This window comes from Balaenoptera physalus (assembly GCF_965194825.1).
Source record: "Balaenoptera physalus genome assembly, chromosome: 14".
Taxonomy (NCBI): domain Eukaryota; kingdom Metazoa; phylum Chordata; class Mammalia; order Artiodactyla; family Balaenopteridae; genus Balaenoptera; species Balaenoptera physalus.
This window is the reverse complement of record NC_138893.1, coordinates 67,459,986-67,480,949: the sequence shown is the minus strand read 5'-3', so window position 1 is coordinate 67,480,949 and position 20,964 is coordinate 67,459,986. Positions and strand designations below refer to the sequence as shown.

At 33.4% G+C, this 20,964-nt stretch overlaps 1 long non-coding RNA gene across 1 annotated transcript in view; it reads left to right on the top strand.

Annotated features, from left to right (window-relative positions):
• Positions 1-20,964, top strand: part of LOC309642413 — a 45,486-nt gene that overhangs the window by 7,773 nt on the left and 16,749 nt on the right. The gene's annotated exons all lie outside the window — the stretch shown is intronic.

Here is a 20,964-nt window from a genome sequence, read left to right as displayed (position 1 = left end):
CTGACCTCAGTTCCTACTAAGAAAAAAGAGGTTACCCCTGATTCTTTGTCTAATGGAGAAACTGGTGAATCCCTATTGGAGGAATAAGACATTATCTGAATTCTCTGAAATTTTTTATACAACGTGATTATAAAAAAATCAAAACAACACAGTTAACAAACATGACTAGTTACAGAACTGGATACATAACGTGGGGGTTCAACGCAAGATGAAAATGCAGGGCCCATTATTCAAAGTGACTCAGAATTTTAAGATGGTGACAGCAAGTATGGAACCATTTTAAGCACAGGGCCCCATGTTGTACACATCCATAAAACTGGTTGGAGAGAGAGAGAGAGGAAGAGATGGTCAACATTAACAGAATGCATATTATTTTCTAGTACATATAGAATATTTATATATAGAACATTTATTATAGAAAATAATCTGAGTCATAGAGCATGTATCATTAATAAATTTCAAAAAGTCAAGCCGTTCGAAGTACATTCTATAACCACTATGGGATTATGACAAAAAACAGCAGTAGCATGTAACTAGAAAACATTTAACCATTTGGAAATTAAGTAGTGTACTTCTAAATAATCAATAGGATAAAGAAGAAAGGACACAGGAAAATAGAAATCATATTGAATGATAATACATATGTGACATGTCAAAACTTTCAGGATGCAGCTAAATCTTAGTTAATAGGGAAATATATAACCTTAATTAATATATTAGAAAATAAATAAATATATAGTAAGAAAATTTGAAATTCAATGATTTAATGTTATATCTTCAGAATCTAGGGAAAAATTAGCAAATCAATCCCTCAACATGAGAAAATAGTAATAATGAGTAAAAATTAGTGAAATAGAATAAAAGCATTAAAAACATAAAATCAAACAAGGCCTAAGTTCATTATGTTATAAGATTAACAAAATTGATAAATCCCTGGTAAGACTGGTTAGTAAAAAAGGGAAGAAGTACAAATTACCTTTATCAGAAATAAAGACATCACTGTACATTTGTTGTGTTGGTCCCAGCCTATTGGTGGTAATCCTCTCAGCAAAGAATGTCTGAAGCATTCATCCAGGATATATTACTGAATGGGAGAAGATATTTGCAAAGATATATGTGATAAGGGGTTAATATCCAAAAAATACAAAGAACTCATACAACTCAACATCAAAAAACAAACAACCCAATTAAAAAATGGGCAGAGGACCTGAATTAACATTGTTCCAAAGAAGACATACAGAGGACCAACAGGCACACGAAAAGATGCTTAACATCACTAATCATTATGGAAACGCAAATCAAAACCACAATGAGCTATCACGTCAAACTTGTCAGAATGTCTATTACCATAAAGACAGGAAATAAGAAGTGTTAGCAAAGGTGTGAAGAAAAGGGAATCCTCATGCACTGTTGATTGGAATGTAAATTGGTGCATCCACTATGGAAAACAGTATGGAGATTCCTCCAAAAATTAGAAATAGAACTACCATGCCTTCCAACAATTCTAGTTCTGGGTATTTTTCCAAAGAAAACAAAGACACTAATTCAAAAAGATATATGCACCCTTATGTTCATTGCAGCATTATATACAATAATCAAAAGATGGAAGCAACGTAACTGCCCATCAGTAAATGAATGGATAAAGATGTGTGTGGGGGTGTGTGTCTGTATATATATATATAATAGAATATTACTTCTAAAAGAATGAAGTCTTGCCATTTGTGACTATATGGATGGATCTAGAGGGCATTATGCTAAATGAAATAAGTTAGATGGAGAAACAAATACTGTATGATTTCACTTATATTTGGAATCTAAAAAGCAAAACAAATGAACAAAGGTAACAAAGGAGAAACAAACTTACAGATACGGAGAACAAATAGGTAGTTGCTGGAGGGGAATGAGTGGAAGATAGTGTGAAATAGGTGGTCGAGACTGAAGTACAAACTTTCAGTCACAAAATAAAGCATTATGGGGATAAAATGTACAGCATGGGGAATATAGTCAATTTTATTGTAATATCTTTGTGTGATGACAGGTGGTAACTTATCATGGTGATCATTTTGTAATGTATTAAAATATTGAATCACTATGTTGTACACCTGGAATGAACATAGCGTTATAGGTCAACTATACTTCAATTAATAAAATGTAGACACTGGGGGGAAATGCATCTAAATGCTAATGGTACTTATCTCTTCAGGGGTGTGGATTATAGGTGATTGTCATTTTTGACTATATGTTTTTATGTATTTCTGTTGATCTCAGTGAACATATATTACTTGTAAAATTAAAAAACAATAAATGTCATTAAAAATGAAAAACAATAAATGAAAACCACTAGAGTTCATTTTAACCTTTGGAATACTCAAGAATCTAGCTACCTAAAAGCTTCTAGTGCAAATTATCTATTTCCTAAATATATAATGCCACTGAAGTATACAATCAGAGCACGTTAGCCACTGTGGAAAACAGTATGTAGGTTCCTTAAAAAACTAAAAATAGAATTACCGTATGATCCTGTAATCCCACTTTGGGCATATATCTGGAGAAAACTAATTCAAAAAGATACATGAACCCCAATGTTCCTAGCAGCACTATTTACAATAGCCAAAACATAAAAACAACCTAAATGTCCATTGACAGATGAATGGCTAAGGAAGATGTGATACACACACACACACACACAAACACACAGAGTGGAATACTACTCAGCCATAAAAAAGAATGAAATAATGCCATTTGCAGCAACATGGATGAACCTAGAGATTATCATACTAAGTGAAGCCAGTCAGAGAAAGACAAATATCATATGATATCATTTATATGTGGAATCTAAAATGTGATACAAATGAAGTTATTTACAAAACAGAAACAGACTCACAGACATAGAAAACAAACTTATGGTTACCAAAGAGGAAAGGGGAGGGGGAGGGTTAAATTAGGAGTTTGGGATTAGCAGAAATAAACTACTATATATAAAATAAATAAACAACAAGGTCTTACTGCATAGCAAGGGAACTATATGCAATATCTTGTGGTAAACTATAGTGGAAAAGAATGTGAAAAGAATATATATAAGTGAATCACTTTGAACACATTGGCTTGGAATTTAAATTCAAAGAGATCCCTATCTTTGGTCCCTACTACCATAACCATCTTCTTAGCTAATATTTGCACAGGACTTAATGTTTGATGATATGGCTTTATCTAAATCATCGCAATTGATATTCACAGCATAATGGTAATACATGCAAGCCAGATGCTAATATCTCCCTTTTACAAATGAAGGACCTCTGTTTACAGTGTTAGTTGGCCTCCATCAGAGAGCAAATAAATGATGAAGAACAGTTTAACTCAGGTTTTCTGATTTCTAACAGCACGTATTCCTTCCTTCTGTAAAATATTTCAAATGTAGAAATCAGAAAGTTTTGTGTGTTAAATAAATGACCAAAAAACTAAGAATATTCATCTTTTTAACTTAAAAATTACTTTGAAAGCATTGGGTCAACTGGTGAATACTGTTAAAAGAAACCCACTTGAAAGGGGCAGTGACAAATGCAATTCTCAGTTTGTGTTTATGTATGTTTGATCATGTTGAAGAGGACAAATTTTACCCCCTACCCCTCTTGAGTTCTTATGGTTGGACTAATAATAAAATTGACAGAAGACAGATTAATGGGAGAAAAAGAAACAAATTTTAATTCATGAGTATGGAGGTATCATAGTAATGGGATCTAAGAATTGGCCAAAGCAGGAAGATTTTATACAAAGAAACAGTAAATTTGTGAGCAATTGACAGGACAAAGAAACTTAGGTTTTGGGTACTCAACTAGTGAAGAATCTAAACAGACTTTGGACTTGGTGTAGTAAATTAAAGAAGTAACAAGGTTTGCTTACATAGGCTTCTCAGCCTGAATTCCCTGTCTCTGGCAATAAGGGTGTCCTTCACCTTCAGATGCAGGGAGCGCACCTTTCTCATGAGAGATTTATATCCTGCTTTCGGGAAAACACATTAGCAGGGTCAGTGTCCCTCTTGCCTCGGCTGTTTCTTAATTAACTTTAACTCAAAATAATCAACATGCCATTGTGGCATATTTGGGGGTGGCCTGCTCTGAGCCAAAACAATAACAGGATAACTTTAAAAGATAAATCATTTTATCTCTTCAGTTGAAAACTGCAAGTTCTGTAGGTTGAGAACAATGAGGAAAAAGAAAAAAATTAAAGAATTTATTGCAAAGTGTTTGGTAAAGTGTTTTGATTATTGTCTCTGTAATTGTCATCCTCCTAAAATCCATGTTTTCATTGTTTTAAGCTAAATATGTGCATGGAGTGTAATCCATCACGGAAGGTGCATATGTTCCAGGGACACTTACCTCAGGCACACCTGCCCAACTTGTTAACTTTGGGTCAGAAGGCAACCTATGTATAAGGAAACTGATTTCTAGCCAGTCACAAATGCAGGTCTGCCTCTTATAGATAAGGATTCATCTGTCCGTTGCAAGAAATTTTCTTCAGTTTTCTTGATTCATAACTGTCTTTCACTCCTGAGGATATTTTCTGCTTTTTCATTATGTATTACACTCTAAAAGGAGTCAGACCTCAACTTACAGCTATCCCCCATATGGACCCCTCTCTGCTTATATTCTTCTTGCCATTTTGGGAAGATATCAGATGAAAAATCTCTATCAGACTCTCACAATACTGTTGACGTTTGCAGCTAGTGATAGTCCTCTCCAGCTACCAGCAAGTGGAGGTATAGCCACAGGGCTTGCCCAAATTGGCGAATGAGTAAGAGCAGTGGTCTTTTCAAAAGATAGTACAGTGCCCATTAAGCCAGACTTGGAAGATGATTTCATTGGGGTTTCAATTTAAGATGAATGGTCTGGGTACCTTTAGAAAGCCAAGGTTTAGGAGGAGAGTCTTTGCTTTCTAAGACTGGAAATAACTGCTTGGTTTGATTTTGTGACTTAGTGTTTATGCTATTCATTATGTAGAGTATATATCGTCAATTGTAATATTGTTGAAGATTTTTTAAAACATCAGGAGGGAACTAAACACATAGCACAGAATTTCACTTGGAAGATCTCCATCAAATGAATTTATAGCTATTCTAAATTATTTTCTTTTGGCTCTTATCTAACATTTGTTTTTTGTTTTGCTTTGTTTTCTTTTTTCCTGAGTTTGTTCTTACTGGCAGAACTCAGCCTCTCTAGCCTTCTTCCTTTTTCTTTCTTTTTAAAGTATTCATGCAAGTTAGCTAGGGTATTTTTTCTTTAAAAAATGCAAACTGTAGAGATTCTGGAGCTTTAGTTTAACTTGGAAGTGATTTATTAAAGAATCACAGATTTCTCCCTTCAAGAACATTTTAGTACCATCTGCTACCACCCGATATAAATAATACTTATCATAGGTAAGTGGGACATTTAGGGAATTTTTCAGCTTTCTATTCTAAAAGCTGTTCTAAGAACATAAATTCATTGTAAAAGTAAGAAAAAAATTATATATATATGTATATATATAATTTTATTTTCAGTCAAAAAAGGAATAATAAAGCACCATTTTCACTTACTTCCTCATTTATTTATATATTTGATATATTTCCCCCAGAGTCCCCATCCAGAATCTATGATTAGTAATCCCTTTAAGAGGGCAGATTATACAATCTTTATTACTGAAGAAGGAATTAACCTTCATCCTCTCTCAATTCTAATCCTATTGAAGAATACAAATGAAAAGAAAAGGAGAAAATTTGTTTAGTATTTCACAGTATGCCATGTATGTAATTAATCTTATATCATCATGGATACTCAATCTTTGCTGTCTCTCTGTTCAATTCTATAATTCATTCCAAAAGGAAGTCCTCAGGCATTTGAAACGAATCCAAGGCCAACTCATTTTCATTCTGTTGCTTGGATTTGTGAATGTCCCCTCTTAGGGTTATTTCAGCAAATTGAATATGATAATACTAAGAAGGACTTTTGAGGTTCTAATTATATCTCCTGTGTATCAGTAATATTTGCAAAAACACAAACAAGAAGATGCTTAAAAATAGTTGATTATGAATAGATTTATTGTTGACAAAATTCACTGCCAACTTACACTATTTTTCTGACAATCAGTAATTAAAAGTTAAAGCGTTATCTTTCCTTTTTTATCAGAAAATAACTTTGGAAGTTCTACTAATTAAATTTCTTCTTAAACTTGTCAAGAATATTAAAGACACAGGTCAAATGTGTGGTAGTTATAATTACCATGCCTGTACTTAGCATTTTTAGTTAGACAGGGTTTTTCTTTGCATTTGCAAACAGACTGTAAGTATTCTTGTCAATTTCAAATACATTACTCTGAGAAACACTGCAGTTTGCCTCTGGACCAAGTTGTCTTTTTAATTCTGATTCAAGGTCCTGAGAAGGGATGTTCTCTGACTCCACTTAAACAATATATCTCCAAAGTTTTCTACCTGTTTATCTCTATTCTAATCGTATCTGTGTTGGAATATCATACCGGAATTGACTGAGCCTTTTTTGGCGTGGTTGAGAGTACTCTTGATTATTTTAAGTTACACAAGTGTGAGAATGTAAATTGAATGTAAAATTGGCCTAAATCATTGTACGAGATATTAACCGATTGTGTCAACGATAAAATAATTCCAAACTTTGGAGAGTACAAGCCAGGGGCTATTATCTGGATATGAATTGCTGGATAAAGCCTAATTAATCACGTCTCAGCCTGTGTAATATTCTTGTAATAGCAAGCATTCTAGAAATTTCAATCTGTCTTTAGTGCACGACTTGATACTTTTGAGACTGAGGGCTTTAATGATGTTAGGTAGCAGTGTTTCTGTAGAGGTGTATGGAAAGAATAGTTTTCTTGCTGCAACATTACAAATTGATTTTCTCTTTTTAATTTTAATCCCAACACCCTGTCATGGAAGTATTCTTTATTTGGAGAGAGATTTTCATTTGAAAAGAAGAAAGTTGTTTGGAATTTGTGAAGTTTCTTATGACAAATCAGCAGATCATCAAATATCAAGGATAATTTAATCATGAGTCAGCTAGCCAGTATTCTCTCTCTGAGATTCAATAGTTCATCAGCAAATAGTTTTTACCCTCAGTGGGATCCGTCATGGCATAAGAAAAGAAAATCCAACTTCCTTCTTGGATCATTCAGTACTCTGACTTGCTCTTCTTACTAATATAAAATCCATTTTTATGTATGTAAAATATACATAGAAATGGGCTACAGATATATATTTTATATATATATAAACTCTGTATATATAGAATATATACATAGCCCATGTCTATGCAGTGCTTCATGCTATGTAGAATTAACCTTAATTCTCTGATAAAAAACAGTAGCAAAAAGGCTTGCTATTGTTTAAAAATGCCAATACATAATACTAGTTCCCACTACTTCTCACATAAACAGCATGCATAGATATTAGCTATATTAAAATAAAATGCATCAACATTTAAATCTGTATGCCTCATAGTCTTGGTATGAAACTAGTAACATTTACTTCAAAATGAATATTCTTCATTTAAGTTTAGATTCAGTCAGATTTGTTTATTTTATGCTTCACCTGTTAATTCCAGACATTTTGATTATATTAACCAGTTTATATTTCCAGTTATTTTTATAAATACTATTTTTATAAATTTTTGTTTATGAAGAGGACATTCCTCTATACGAACAACAATAGCACATTGAATTAGTGTTTGTAATGCCTTGCAATTTAGCCATTAGAAAATTTAACTCCTGTAACTCCACCCAGGTTTATAAATATCAGTAATATTTCATTCATTTTTTCTTTAATTTCATTAAATCAAGCATCTATTATTAACTTAAGTAAAAATATAAATGTATTTTTCTGATCTCAATAATGGAAGAGCAAGGTGACAGATACGTAAACAATTTATTATCATTTAATGTATTAGATGTCAGAAAAGTGGCCTACCATGGAAGGGAAGGATCCATGGAGGATATTATTAAAGAATACCTGAAGGAAAGAAAATACTTTTTCAGACAGAAAAGAAGGCTAATGAATTTTAGATAGAGGGAAGTGTATGTTATGGAGATGTAAAATAATACTGCACAAATAATTAAACAGTAATTAAACTGTATGGTCAGTTCTGGTTAGTCTCTTCATTTGATGCTGGCTGTCTTATTTCATCCTCTGTTTATACTCACAAAGAGACAAGGATATTCACAAGTAAAATAGAAAATTTTAAATTTTTTTGGTAAAGGCATTAAGGAGTAAGGCTGAATCACTCTAATAATTATCATTACTCTCATTTTCCAAAAGTCAACAAGCAAATAAATTGTTAGCCGTGCTTCAGAATGAGAATATAAAAAGACTTGATATACAGCAGACCCTTGAACAATGCAGGTTTGAACTGCACGTGTTCACCTACACGTGTGTTTTGTTTTGTTTTCAATAAATACTTATAGTACTACACAAACCATGGTTGGTTGAATCTACTGTTGCAGAACTGAGAATATGGAGGGTTGACTATAAAGTTATACTCGGATTTTCAACTACGCGAGGGGTCAGTACCTCCTACCCCCGCACGTTGTTCAACTGTTTGTGTGTGTGTGTGTGTGTGTATGTGTGTGTGTGTGTGTGTATTATAGACATTTATAATAAATACATAATTATATATTCACTATGCATACAAATTCATTGTAACTATATTAACTTCATATATATAATGTATATGTAATTGTATATATATAAAATTGTATATATATTGTGTGTATGTATATATATATAAAACCAACCATAGATCATGTAGTACTATACTAGGTATTTATTGAAAAAAAATCCATGTATAAGTGGACTTGTCAAGTTCAAACCTGTATTGTTCAAGGGTCAACTATATATATATATATTTTTCATTTCTTGTCTTTATTTTAAAAAGGACTTAAAGAAAAAGCAGTGATTGAAGGAAAAATCACATAAAACTATAATTAAATTTAACACACAGAGCCCATGTAAGAGAGTCATATAACTTACTAACATCGGTACTTTTACATCTTGTATTTCCCAGCAAGTAAATATGAAAACATGGTTAATTATAGGATCCATGGTTTCCATAAAATAAAAGCAGTTGCTCAGGAGAAGTGAGACTATTCTATTCCTCTTACTAATGTCTAAAAGAATGTTCTACCTTAGAATGTTATGTAATGTAGTAAACAATGTATGTATTATACAATGCTATGTAGTGTAGTGTGAATGACATACTTAACACAGATACAGAAGCTGGAGTTGAAGAACTCTTTGCCATATCACCCTTCAATATATGCCTTCATTAATACACAAAGCCAAGCTCCTTAAAACTGAACCAACACATTCACTAAATAATATTTTCTGAGCACACAGTTATCACGGCCTGGCATAAGGCAAGGATGAATTTAAAACTATCCACAGAGAAACAGGGAGTGCATCCCATATCAGATGATCTTTTTAGTATTACATATTCCCTGACCTAAACTTATTAAGAAGTGGAGAGTTTGAAGTAAGGGTCTGTATCAAATAGCTTTGATTGTTATCTATTCCAGTTTGCCAGTTAAGAGTAGAACAGTATCTTTTGACTACTTCTTAAACTGGAGGTGGATTTGACATTTTCTTCTGAAAATGAATGCATTTGCCAGAAGAGAGGTCTTAAAAAGAGAAAGAAGTTTGAACTGAGGACAGGAATGCCTAAATTCATTGACAAAAGGCTGTCATCCATTAACATATTTTAATCATCCTATAAAGATGACCTTAACCAAGAATTTAACTATTCAAACAAATAGGTAATAAGTTGTGCATCAAGTATTTACTTTGTTCTTTTTTAAATTTTCATACTAGTATAAATTTATAATGGATTTGAAACATACAAAGTATTAAAGCCCAGTTCACAGTGAAAATGCAGGAAGGTAGACATTCCTAGGGAATGAAAACAATCCCCAAGAAGCCTTCACTCTAGTGATAGTTATGATCATGCAATAATTATTTTTTTAAAACAGTAGCATATACATCAAACAAGATTGAAAAAAAGAAACCTTTCTTTCTCATTTTTTTTCCCCCACAATCTCTTATTATTCCAGAAAATATGGTCTAAACATTATTTGATCTATTAGCCATAGGGCAATTTAAAGCTCTGGACCCTTGTATTCTTTGAAATTTGGTTTTCAACTCTGGAATTACTGAAGACATGTTACTGTTTGTTCGCATTAATATGTGTTTGTAGTCAAAATTTCCTTTGATGGTTGAAGGAGACATTTTGCAGAGCAGATCTCATATTTTTTCTTTCTATTTGCTGACTAAAATACAGGTAGTGTTGGAGTATGATGTTACCGAATGAATTGGGACCCCGCTGCTCACCGCTTACAAAATCGATACTCACAAATGGTAGAAAGGAAAGGTGCCTTTAATTAGAATGCCGGCAATCTGGGGAGACGGTGGACTCAGCATCCCCCAATAAACCACCTCCAAAGATTCTGCTCAGCCTTGAAAACTTTTAATGGTAAATAGGGAACTAATCTCAGTTAATCATCGAGATGGGGGTCAGAGTCCACTATGTACAGGCTTGTGTGCAGGCTTGTCGACTTTTTGTGATCTTTCTTTAGTTTTTCACACAGTTTGTTCCTGAGATTACTGCAAGGAAAGCTACAGAAGAGATCTGATCATCTATTAATTACTTATCCTTCGTTTCTACTTCTTTGATCTATGGAAAGAACCAACAAGTTAGGCAAAGTATTGTGTGATCAAAAGCTGTGAAAGGTGTGCTAGGGCTGGAGATAAGTAGAGCATGGGGGTGCCTGGTTTAAGATTAGTGTCAAGACAAAGGAGTGCCTCCTACAGAGAGCTCTTTCCTGCAAAGAGCTTTTTCCTGCCAAAAGCTGCTAACAAATCTCCACTTGTCAGAACATAATTCCATTTCTATGGGATCATGGGCGAATGTCCGTCTTCTGTAACGTCTTCTGTAACTTCTTCATGCTGACATAGGGCACCATATTCTTAGAGTGGAAGATGTTGACATGGGTCTGTAGCATCTCTTTGCTGACAGTTGTAGTTGCCCATTTACAAATACAAACAGAACAAACTACAATTATTTTGATGTCCACAAAGATATAGATTATTATGAGCAATAGTGTTAATCTCATTCTCTTAAGGCCAGTTCTTGGAACTGTGCTAACCATAGACTCAGTACTGCTCAAGATGGAGCATTTATGTTCTGGCTGCAGTCTGTTCATCATGCAACCAGCCTTTTCCCACTGGTGGCAGTTACAGTATCTATAAAACAACTCAGGAATGTGCATCAGACACTGAGTTTGTGACTCTATTGTCCCAATCATTAGCTGTTTGAGCCTGCTCTTTTGTGACTTGGGGAGGCCTGGGAGACTTTAGCTTTTCTATAAACAAAGGCAGAAGACATGGAGGGGCCTTTGTACTTGGTGGGGGCCACAGGGCCTTTGTACTTGGGGGTGCCACAGGGTTCTGCTCAGTTCCAGTTTTGATAACTAAGATTTATTTTAACAAATTAATAAATATAGAAAAATAAGTATATGAAATTTTACTGCTAATGGTTTTCAGTTTGAATTCATTACTACTTCTCATTTTTGATTTCAAATGTCTTTCAAATTATATACCAAATGCTTCAAATTTTGCATTGAAAATGAACACTTGTTTGAAAGTAAGTGCTATGTTTGATTAGTGATGTTTGGTACAGGGAGTATATTCCACATTCTACATGCATGACAAAAAATCTATAAATTCAGAAAAATCTATAAATTCAGAAAATCTATATAATAACTGGCCATTTTACAAATATAAATCTTTTATACTCTCTAAGAGATATTATAAATAAAAATTATTATATGACACATTGGGTTTTGGCACAAGCATCTGTCCTGTTTATTTCAGACTTATAAAAGCAATGTTAATTTGTTTGAATTTCCATAATTCCATCTATTTTTCACAAAAGTAGCTAAGATGTGAATAATACTTTATGTAGAGGTAGAAAAGTTTTCCCTTCTTCCCTTCTAGGTTCTTTGGCTGGTCTAATAATTAAGTTGACATAAGATAGATTAACAGGAGAAAAACAAATACAAATTTAATGACATATGTCCCACCTGTGTACATGGAAGAGATCCAAGAAAACTGAGTAATTCCTGGAAGTGGCCAAAGCCATCACTTTAAATACCATCTTCAACTGAAAACAAAAGAGGATGAGGGGGTTGGGAAGTCAGTTATGGAGGGTTATGAGGAAAAGCACAGCAAACAATGATAAGGCTGTTATGCAAATTTAGGTCGTTGTCTTCTCCATTGATAAGAGTTTCTAGAGATTTGGTCATTCTCTTCTGGCTCCAGAGAAGGAGAAACTCTTACAAATGGAGATTTCCCTTATGAACATAAATGTTTCTTACAAAAAAGTAATTTCTACTCAGTTTTCAGAGTTCTACCTGTGTCTGTTGTTTCTGTAAAATTAACCAGTTTAAAATAGTATGCCAAGGAGGCATATTTTGGTGTGGCAAAATCTGCTCCGCTTCATTTATTACTGGAAAGCTTTATCAAAGCTGATAATTATACTGTACCACAGAACTAAAGTAGCGGGTTTTTGCGTGTGTGTGTGTGTGTGTGTGTGTGTGTGTGTGTGTGTGTGTGTTTTGTTTGTTTGTTTTTTATATTGGAGTCTATCTGATTTACAATGTTGTCTTAGTTTCAGGTGTACAGCAAAGTGATTCAGATGATACTTGTCTTTCTCTGACTTCACTTAGTATGATAATCTCCAGATCCATCCACGTTGCTGCAAATGGCATTATTTCATTCTTTTTTATGGCTGAGTAATATTCCACCGAATATATATATACCACATCTTCTTTATCCATTCATCTATCGATGGACACTTAGGTTGCTTCCATGTCTTGGCTTTTGTAAATAGTGCCGCAGTGAACATTGGGGTACATATATCCTTTCGAAGTACGGTTTTCTCTGGATATATGCCCAGGAGTGGAATTGCTGGATCATATGGTAGCTCTATTTTTAGTTTCTTAAGGAACCTCCATACTGTTCTTCATAGTGGCTGTACTAATTTACATTCCCACCAACAGCGTAGGAGGGTTCCCTTTTCTCCACACCCTCTCCAGCATTCACTGTTTGCAGATTTTTTGATGATGGCTATTCTGACTGGCGTGAGGTTATACCTCACCAGGGATTGAATCCAGGTCTTGGCAGTGAAAGTGCTGAGTCCTAACCACTGGATCCCAGGGAACTCCCTCATTGTAATTTTGATTTGCATTTCTCTAACACTAGAGTAGTGTTCCAACATTTCTTTTATGTGATTTATATTTTTCATTGTTCATCTTTTTCTTTTGCTGTGGCACATACAATGTATGCTCAAAAACATACTTTTTATCTGTGACTGAGATAGTAAACATTTATCCATGATTTTATTAGCTGTTGAACAACATTGATTGAATTGATAAATTTTTAAGTAAAAATAGAAGTGAAATATGAATATAAAAATGTAAACATTAAAATACAAAATTATTATCATGCCCATACAAATTAAGGCTTATGTAGAAATACATGACTCATGTAAGGTATCATATGATTTTAATGTTGCCCTTAAGAACCTTGCAAATATGGAGAACTTCAGTTACTCCAAAGTTAGTTCTTGTCATTTAGAACTTTTACTGGTGAACAAAAGATGAGCAACTCTGTCTGGAATGATTCTGCAGAATAAGAAAATTTCTTATCATTGTGAAACAAAAGAAAAGATTAATCCTAATGCCAGCCTGCACAGAGAAGGCAGGTTATGACAAAGTTTCTACTACCCAGAAGCAAAAGCATCTGAGTTAGGTTAAAGTGATATGGGCTCTCTTAATTATATAAAACGCTTTTATGTCATTTGTTTTTCTTTTAGAAAATATGTCCTCGTATTCATGTCTTTAGATGGCAAAACATCTAATTGACAAATGCTTTGTCTCCATATTTTGGAGAGTTGGATAGAGGTGGATTTTACTGGTTGTGAAATTTCACAATTGAAATCACTGTGTCAGGTATTTAAAAAAACAACCATTTAGAGGTTGACTAAGTTCAGTAATTGACATGAAAGACTAGTTTTTCAAAGCATTATATCCTTTTTCATGGCAACTCTATAAAATAAAATGCTTACAAATTATTTTTTCTTTCTGAGTTTGCCAAATCATTCAGCTTAGAAAGAAACATATACATAGCTTACACATTTTCCTCATATTCTTCTACTTGTAAGTAATAAAAATATCAAAATGAATTTAGATGAGTATAAGTTGGATTTATTTTCACATCCATTACTCTTCAAGGATAGATTATTTTTTCTTCTGTCACTCATTGGAACCTTTTGATTTCTATTGAAGGAGACACAATTAAAATTATATCAGCATGGTCCAAGAAGAAAAATCAAGATTGTATGCTACTGTTTTATTTTCCTGATAAAAATAATGCTTAAGATGACTCTGTGAAGCATAATTACTCTTTTCACAAAATAACATCTGAAAGTACTCATACTTATAAAGTTCACCATTTTCTATACTATTTAGCCTCCAAGATGATTCTAATTGAATAGTAGAAAAGGATAAAGATGTGGCCTATTGCACCCCAGGTAATTTCAGTATCTTTTTTACTCATAATTTTGCAAATTTCAGCTAAAGAGATGTGATAGCTCTTAACAATCAAATAATAGTTTGGTTAAATTATATGCATAAACATTATTGATTCTAAGCCCCATCATTCTCTCAATAGTTCATAACTTTAACATTTCTCTCAATTTTTAAATATTCAAAATTACTAATTTTTGATGGGAGATACTAGTTACTTGAAAGAAGGTAGAGATTTGTAGAGGAACATTGCCCACCAAAAACCCTCAGGCTGAATTTTACATAATTCTGATGTTTAGCAGAGTACAAGGACAAAAGAAGCCTAATTCTCATACATAAATTTGGTTATAATAATATTGAAGACTTCAGTAAATTTAAGCAATAAACACCTAAGAAAACTAGATTGTCATCCCTTCAACCTTATCCATAAAATCATCTCATCATCAGTCATGAGGAGCCTAATCTTTCCTATTTCCTTAAATACTATAACAAATGACTTATATTTTTGTATATAATATTTCTTAAATAATATAAGAAATTAGGAGAAAGCCAAACTCTGTAACCAATCAATCAGACATTTGAGTTCCTTGATACTTTTTTTTTCTTTCATCTCACTTTAAAATTGGCTGTGAGGTGAAGAACTTAGACCCTAAATTTAAGAACCAGTATTTATTAGCTGCTAAAACCATGGATTTCATAGTCACATTGACCTGATGCTGAATCTCATCTTGCCATTTTGTTACTATGAGATTTGGGCAAGTCATGTAATCTCTTTACACTTCAATTGTTGCATATGTAATACATTATAATAAACTTACCCCAGAAGATGAAATAATTTATGCAAAATATTTAACATGTTATCTAATGTATAGTAAGTTCTCAATAAAAGTAAATGTAATTACTCCAAAGAGAATTCATTTTTAATTACTTTAATTGATATCTACAATGTGAAAACATATTTTGGAGACAAATACTACTTTTTACCGCCATCACAGCTAACCTACCCAAAGAACACTGAATTCATATAAAATATATTGTCACATGGACTAAAATCTGTTTCCCATTCTGCATCCTGGTTTAATAGCTAGTCCCCATCAGGACTGAGAAACTCTCCTCCATTCATCTTTTTTTTTTTTTTTTAACATCTTTATTGAAGTATAATTGCCTTACAATGGTGTGTCAGCTTCTGCTTTATAACAAAGTGAATCAGTTATACATATACAATATGTTCCCATTTCTCTTCCCTCTTGCGTCTCCCTCCCTCCCACCCTCCCCATCCCACCCCTCTAGGTGGTCACAAAGCACCAAGCTGATCTCCCTGTGCTATGCGGCTGCTTCCCACTAGTTATCTATTTTACATTTGGTAGTGTATATATGTCCATGACACTCTCTTACCCTGTCACATCTCACCCCACCCCCTCCCCATATACTCAAGTCCATTCTCTAGTAGGTCTGTGTCTTTATTCCCGTCTTGCCACTAGGTTCTTCATGGCCTTTTTTTTTTTTTTTTTCCCTTAGATTCCATATATATGTGTTAGCATACTGTATTTGTTTTTCTCTTTCTGACTTACTTCACTCTGTATGACAGACTGTAACTCCATCCACCTCATTACAAATACCTCCATTTCATTTCTTTTTATGGCTGAGTAATATTCCATTGTATATATGTGCCACATCTTCTTTATCCATTCATCTGTCGATGGACATTTAGGTTGCTTCCATGTCCTGGCTATTGTAAATAGAGCTGCAATGAACATTTTGGTACATGACTCTTTTTGACCTATGGTTTTCTCAGGGTATATGCCCAGTATTGGGATTGCTGGGTCGTATGGTAGTTCTATTTGTAGTTTTTTAAGGAACATCCATACTGTTCTCCATAGTGGCTGTATCAATTTACATTCCCACCAACAGTCTCTTCAATAAGTGGTGCTGGGAAAATTGGACAGGTACGTGTAAAAGTATGAAATTAGAACACTCCCTGACACCATGCACAAAAATAAACTCAAAATGGATTAAAGACCTAAGTGTAAGGGCAGACACTATCAAACTCTTAGAGGAAAACATAGGCAGAACACTCTATGACATACATCACAGCAAGATTCTTTTTGACCCAGCTCCCAGAGAAATGGAAATAAGAACACAAATAAACAAATGGGACCTAATGAAACTTAAAAGCTTTTGCACAGCAAAGGAAACCATAAACAAGACCAAAAGACAACCATCAGAATGGGAGAAAATATTTGCAAATGAAGCAACTGACAAAGGATTAATCTCCAAGATTTACAAGCAGCTCATGCAGCTCAATAACAAAAAAACGAACAATCCATTCATCTTTGAAAGGAATCCTCCTTCTGCCCGGAAGCTCTGAGGGCACTCATTACCCACAAATGGGACTCTGGAAGTGCTATAATTCACAGCTCTCAGAATGCCTCCTCAGTTCCACAGGAGGTGCCAGAGAAATTGGTGATATAGGAGTGTCAATGGGTGGCTTATCAAAAGGAAAGAGTCATTACAGAAAGAAAATCACAGGGAAATAATGAAAATGTGAGAATATGAGAGGGAGATGAAAATGTGGGCTCCAAAAGCTGGATAGGTTTAAATACAGGCTTTGCCACCAAATATCTGTATATTCTCAGGAAAGTTTTTGAGCCCTTTTGTGTAAAGTTTTTTATCTACAAACTGGGGATAATAATAGCTATGCTATTAGATTGTTGTAAATATTAAATAAGATAACATAATCTCAGGTCTTTACTAAAGTGCTTAAACTATTGTAAAGTATAAAATTAGCTAAAGAAGCCTGAGGAGTAGGAGGAGGGGGAGAGGAAGAACAGTATTCACTGAGGAAAAAAATGGAAAGAAATAAAATTAAAATAAAGCAAAAATGGATAAAATTTTAGTTTGTAAAAAATTAATATTAGAGATAAATAACAAGTATTGGTGAGGATATGGACAATTGGAACCCTCATTCATTCCTGATGAGACTATAAAAGGTGCAGGCACTGTGGAAGATAATGTGGCATCTCCTCAGTAAGTTAAATATGGAGATACTATATGGCCCAGCAGTTTCACAACTAGGTATATACCCAAGAGAAATGAAAACATGTTCACACACAAACTTGTACAGAAATGTTCATAGCAGCATTATTCACAATAGCCAAAAAGTGGAAATAATTCAAATGTCCATTAGTTGATGAATGGTTAAATGAAATGTATATCCATACAATGTAATATCATTCAGCCATAAAAATGATTGAAGTACTGCTACATGCTATAACATTGATGAACTATGAAAGCATGATGATAAGTAAAAGAAGCCAGACACAAGGGCTGCATATTTTATGACTCCATTTATATGAAATGTCCAGCATAGGCAAATCTAGAGAAAGAAAATAGATCAGTGGTTGCCAGGGGCTGGAGGAGAGGGACTGCTGATGGGTATGGGAGTTATTTTGGGGGGGTGAAATTATTTTGGAATTAGATTGTGGTGATGGTTACACAACTTTGTGAATATATTAAACACCACTGAATTGTACACTTTAAAAGTAGATTTTATGGTATATGAATTATATCTTTATAAAACAGCAGTTGGTATAGGAAAAGTAAAGCAGAAAAAAAGCACAATATGGCAAAGAAATAATGAATTCGGTACACAAAGAATATGTAGATTTCAAAATAAACAGCTGAATTTCTTTCTACACAGAGCTATGATTAAAATGTGACTTTTCCCTCTTGAGATTACTAAGTCATTGAGTAGCAAAATGTGCTTAACTAACTAGAAAAAGCACAGAAAGAAGCAAAGTAAAGTAAATAAAATAAGAACAAAGAAATGAAGTGTAATTACTACATTTAAAATACACTTAATAAATACTTAATTTAAGCTTGCTACAATTTTTTATCAAAACACCATTTTTTATATGAACATGATTTGCCATAATTTACTTAGATTTAAGGATACAAACTTATGTTTCAATTCCAAAATCTAGCCCCCTGAGCCTCTTTTAAAAATACAAAGAATAATAGCAGCTACTCTGTAATCATAGCTCTGTTTTAGAGTTCTGCTTCATTCTATTTGAATAAATTAACCTGGTTCCAGCAGTAATTGTAACCTGATTTTCCCAGCTTCACACACAGCACTTTTCCAAGTTCCTCTTCTTTTCTTAAGTATCAAAGATCCTTCAAATATACATTTCTTGGCTTATTTTGTCCTATATCTTTCCTCATTCAACTGCCTGGGCTTATGAACATCACCATGATACCCATGAAGGATAGCATGAAATAGTGGTTTATCAACATGAATGGAACTGTAATTTTTGAAGTAACCAAGAGCTATAATTTAAAGGAGTATGTCAAGAACATCTAGGATATTTTTTAAAAGGTGATTAATAATGCATGAAACTTCACTCATCTACTTGGCATTTTAGCTTTTACAGACACTAAAAGCAGTTCCTTTCAGTAATGACTTTAATAACAAAACCATTCAGAACAATTGACGTGAAATTTGCTAACTTGAGTCTCTTAGGTGTTGCCCTGTGCTGACTCTGATACTAAACTGGGAAGGTCTAGGACAAAGCAATAACCAAAACCTTTCTAATCTGTTAGACATTTTTACTGACTGGTCATTGTAGATCCACCATCAACCAAGATTCACTTTAGGTAACTGAAAACACTAACTTACCTGGTTACCTTAGAAGTTTCTATTATAATTATAGAATAATATGCAAAATGAAGAAAAATGTGTATATGTTTATGTGTGTGTGTGTCGATATTGGACACAAAATTTTCTAGCACATTTCTTCACTGATTCCTGAATTATGCAAGCAGCAGTCTGTTATTATCTGTACTAGTTCTTTATTCCATCAGCTTAGATTTATCAAAAGTGATTTTGATAACTATAGTCGAAGACATATAAGCTGGACATAAATGAACAGTGAACCAATCCATTTTCTCTGGCTAGCTTTTTGATAAGAAGATTTAATTGCAACAAAATACTCTTAAAATAAATATACAGTTTATTTAAAATGAAGCATTCAGTTTATTTTGCCATAAGCAAGTGAGAAAATTTTTTTCTTCTGAAATTAATTTTTAAAGAGGATTCAGCAAGTATTAACTCACTGGAAATGCTGAAAAGTGTTAAAATTTGGGCGTTCTAGGAAAATTTTCTGAATAGGATAAGTTCTATACAGCTTGCCACCAGAAAAAAAAAAAAATGTAAGGGCATATATAATTCCATATTGATTTTCAAAGTACTTGTGCCCAGTATTTTTCTCTTTTCTAGTTATTCTTTCAAACTCAGGGCACCAAATACCTATCCAGACTTTGAAATCATCATTGCTCTTCAATGTGAATAATAACATTTACGTGTCTTTTACTTGCATATTTTATTCATTTCATATATCTACACAATAAGGATTATCTTGTCCTCTCATTTCTATCTGTAGTCTTGAGAACAGTTGATCTATCCTATGACTTTTGATATGACCAAACCGTATTCTACTGAAAAGGCAGCATTAAATTAATATTCTTTATAACAACTTCAGGTACATAAAGTAGCACTGAATAATAGGAATTAGACAGTGAAAAAACCCACTCACTTGGATAGTCAAACATCAAAGTATCTTATATAACTTCGTTTCAATATACTCAATTTCTATTAATTCTCTTATTTCATATGCTAATCAGTATGAAGTACAAATCAGAATGCTGAACTGTAAATAGTTTTGATTCATTCTTTACTAAGCTTTCATGAGTCTTGTAATTAATGTAAATAGTTGACCAAATAACTTGTATAATTAGTCTTCTCAACTGGCCTTTTAGGCTATATTAGGTAAAAGACAACTGTTTCAGAAGGGACAGAATTTTTATTTCTCTTTTTAGGGGAGGGAATACATATTGAGGACATTCAACACTGAAATATTAAAGATAATAGATATCATTCTAAGAGCACAGTATTTCAAAAAGAGAATGGTTCCCAAAATTCTCCATGAATAGAAAATAATTATTTTAAATACTGGTAGCTGACGAAAAAAAAAAAAGTATGGATGAAGCTTTGGGCTAGATCTGAGATTCTGTCCAGCAGGCTACAAATGGCCAAAAGTTTTAATATTAATTTAGTCGGTGGAGTGCAGAGATTGGTGTTTTTAAATGAGCATTCAGAGGTTATTTACGATGATGTTAAACAAGCATGCTCTAGGGAGTGTCTCTGATACAAAATCCTCTCCTCTTTGGTTGCTCATCTCGTATTTTCATATAATTGTTCTTTAACCACCATCAGGATTTACATTCTTTAACAATATCCCCGTGCGTTAGTCCTTTCTTTTTTTCACTTCTCTCTTC